Raw genomic sequence first — 4,124 nt, forward strand, 5'->3', positions numbered from 1 at the left:
GAACAGGTAAGAGACAATGGCACAATCTGTCTAAATTTGAATGCTGGAGAATACACCTGAACATTCATATTCAGGAGTGTTCCTATACACCTATATATTTGGAGGAGGGGGGGGGGCGCTGCGGCCGTATTAGCCTAGGGCGGCCAGAACCCTTAATCAGGCCCTGGATATGTATGTGTAAATGTTACTATTAGCTCCTTTATAAAATGCAACATTTTAGCTCTAGTGGCCCTAGACGCCATGGCAACAGCATTAGAACCTCAGTCATCATCACTACATGGCAGGTGGTCAAGGTGTCGTCAGTTGTATATATTCAAACTGGCCGTGAGCTCTGGTGGCAGACAGCTCACACATCACTGTGACTGGCGAACCTTGCGATTCATTGCTATACTGATCGATTTATTATCTGCGTATTGTATACTACATAACTTATTTTATACATACATTTATATATATCTTTATTTAGATTTTATTACATAGTATTTGTATTTAGATCAGTTATCTGTAGTATAACATTTATAAGAAATATTGTAGTTTAATTTACTTTAGTTGTTAAGTCTTTAGTCTTGTATAGTATTATGTACCTTCCTGATTTGCCCTTAATTTCTCAGTTAGTAACCCATTTTAAACCACACGTTTTTTTTAAAAAATGTCTTTTACTTCGTTCTTCCCTGGGTGTAACGGAGTTGTTGAGAATGGAGAGGAGGTAAGTGCAATGAACCAATCACTACAAATTGTAGGTTATGGGAGGAGTAGTATAAGGGGTCACGCTGGTAAGAGGCTAAAAACATTGTGATGTTAGCTGTGAGTATAATTATGTCAAATATTATGCAGACACACAATATCACTAACTGAGTGTATAGATGTGTAATTAAGTGTGGTATAGACAGTTATAGATCAAATATTCTTCATAAAAATGTAAGTAAATATAAATCATCCATCCATGCACTCAGTGTGCCTATATGACCCTCAAAAAACGTCCATATGCAAAAATTTGCTTTCACTTTGTGGGATAAAATATTTAAATAAGAGTGAAAGGAAGAAGCATACACATTTATGGGGGAATTACCTGACATGCGGGTGGCTGCAGAGTTTCTTTCCACCTGCAAAACTATTGGGTATTTATGGGTGCTCAGGAGGTGGCAGTAATTGGGAGTTGCTGCTATACTTTCACTGGGGCGACTTTATAACTATCCAGGTGCATTAGATCTTGGTATGTGCATTATATGCCCCAATACCCATGTGAGATAAATACATAGTTGCCAACTCTCCCGGAACTTTCGGGAGACTGACAAATTTCATTGAGTCCTCCCAGAAGAGCAGGACTGCCTCCTGGTCACTAAATGCCTTTATTTTAAAGTAGCAGGGGTGGAGCTTATAATGCGATTTGCGTGTCAATGTGGCCCACCCCCTCCTGTATTTGGACAGAATCTGTGACGGACATTTAGGGGGCGGGGACAAATGTATTGACCTCCCCGAGCCCCGCCCCCACCAATCCCACCCTCCCCTGATTTCCTGGAGTACCTTTTGCCAAAGTTGGCAAGTATGTATAAATATTCACACACAAAAATAACACATAAAATAGTGACAGTCTGGTGCCCTCTTACTCTCATTATACATTTACAACATAAATGAGGCTGGAACAAGTAGTACTTTGGGAGGAAATGTTTAAATGTAAAGAAAGAGGAGGTTTTAAAATTTTAGTAGCAGAATTTTGAAGTGAAATTTTTACTCTTTCTTCCCATGCACATTTCCCAGCAGACCTACAATCCTGCAAAAGTAGCTGCATAACCATATTTAATAAATAATTTAAAACATAAATGAGGATGGAACATGTAGTACTTTGGGAGAACAATTGAAAAGTTAAAATTAAAAGAGAAGGCTCTAAAATGTTAGTAGCAGGATTTTGAAGTGACATTTTTATTCTTCTCACCATGTGTATTTCCATGGTGCAATCCTCCAATGTAGCTCCATGTCCAATTTAATTCTAAGGTTCCCCAAAGCAGCATGTGGCCCTCATGTGCTGGGTTAGGAGATAGGTGCAATTCTGCATAAAAAAATTGAATTACAGGGTGCATTTATAGATGCTAAATCATTTCACTTATATTTAATTTGAAAATAAGTATTCATTCATTATTACTCTATGTAAAAGAGAAGGATTTATCATAACAGGACAACAGAAGACAACCTGAACTCTACAAAGAGAAGAAAACTACAGGGAGACCAGCGCCAACCTTGCACTGCTGACCATTTTCCTAGCCTGGGACAAGTGGAGAAAGCGGCATTTTACAAATTGCTGGGTACGACTTATTGTCTTAGCATGTAATTAACAACATTTTTTAAGAACACAAACATTTACTAGGAGCATAATAGACACTTGGCAAACTATAAGTTTGGTTATGCAAAATACATCCACACAGATGCTATGGAACATGGGAAATCTGGCAGAAAAATGTAAGCAGTAGGACAAGCTCCGATATTTGTGTTTTAATTTGCAAAAACAAATTATTTTAAAGTGGGAAGTACAACGTGTACAACTATCAGCTTATCATACAATATCACCTTAGGCATTGACAGACGCTTTTTAAAAAAAAACAAATATGTCTCTAATGAGAATGTCCCATATCCAAGTTGCAGTACACAAGTCCATCGATAAACCATGGTGTCCATCATCTGTATGCGCCACTCAAGGGATTTCAATGGGAAAATTCTGAGAATGCTTCTATATCTAATAAGTTGCCTGTGGCAAATTGAGATTTTAGCTTCCAAATTATATTGTTTCATAATGAAATGTACTGATTGAAAGCCAAATTCAAGAGAATGGAGTCCACTAAGCTTCTTGTTTGAAAGATTTTTTTTTAACTAATATTTATATTTTGGTATAATGGTGAACATGGAGAAAGGATACAAAGAGCCACAACACATGTAGAGGGAAACAACAAAAGTAAATAGCAGAAATATCAACATAATGATGAAATATAAAATCAACAGCTATATCGTCAAATAATATCACCCTCTCCAAAAATAAATACCAGAAAAAATGATTTGTTGGGTTGGTCCCCCTCCCCACATATAATGAGGGAAACAATTTAACTGTATATTAGGCGCATTAAGTACTTGTAAGTAAAAATAATTATAATTATCTACCTCTAGATCTAAACTTACTAAAGCCAACATTGCCTAGGAGTGGGTCCTAGACCTTAAGGACAATCCTTGGGTGGGGTATCTAGTGTTAATATTTACATTCGTGCCACTCAGAGTAGGGAGTGATAACTAACATCTGACAACCAGCAAAACCCTATAAAACAAGGTGGCACAATAAACTCATTGTATCACGATGTGATTTCAACTTTAGTATGACAAAATTACTTTGAAAGGTTTTATCTAATATGCTACATTACTATACTCATAATATATTGAATGCTATTTTATAGGTAACTGTGTAGAAAAGCAGGTGTCCATATGAATGAGATGCTGTCATTCTCTAGTAGTTAATATATGAAAGGAAATGTCTAAATGGCAGCTATGGGCAACACCAACTTTTCTTCACAGTTACCTGCAGAAAACTTGCTATAAATATTCACCACTATATCATATAACATCTGAACATTTCATGCTTTTCATTGCAGAGGAACCCACCATCTACATCTTTCTGACAATGGATTCATGCCTGAGAATGTCGGACAAGGTATTTATTTCAATGCTACTTAAGCATTACTATTTTCTTATATGTCTAGTCTACAGTGTGTACTATATAGTGATCAGTCTGGTATTACCTTTCACCAAATTAGTGCAAACTGAAATAGTGAAATTTAATATCTGTTTGTTTGGATTTGGTTACCAAAGACTGTCTCTTCCAACAAGAGGTTGTGTGGTGTCTAACAAGTAGACAATAGGACTGCTGGAGAATGTACACATGCATGTCTCCATTCTGACTATGTAACTGGTATTTCTATTACAGTACTTACTGGCAATGGTGTTGGTGTACTTCCAGAGAGCCGGCCTATCTGAGAGGGAATACACCTGTGTCAATTTTTACTCCGCACTGTAAGTATTAACCCTTGTTGACTAGTCAAATATAACAGGAATACAACATGAAATATGTCCCAGAAGAATGCATTAGA

General features: G+C 36.9%; 1 long non-coding RNA gene across 1 annotated transcript; it reads left to right on the top strand.

Moving 5' to 3' along the window:
- The first annotated feature begins 633 nt into the window (after nucleotides 1-633).
- Nucleotides 634-3,688, top strand: LOC142140361 (uncharacterized). The gene is made up of 3 exons (XR_012688431.1): nucleotides 634-706; nucleotides 2,173-2,300; nucleotides 3,630-3,688. It is a non-coding gene; the product is annotated as an uncharacterized LOC142140361 (long non-coding RNA).
- Nucleotides 3,689-4,124: the final 436 nt, after the last annotated feature.

Source organism: Mixophyes fleayi, chromosome 2, assembly GCF_038048845.1.
Source record: "Mixophyes fleayi isolate aMixFle1 chromosome 2, aMixFle1.hap1, whole genome shotgun sequence".
Taxonomy (NCBI): domain Eukaryota; kingdom Metazoa; phylum Chordata; class Amphibia; order Anura; family Limnodynastidae; genus Mixophyes; species Mixophyes fleayi.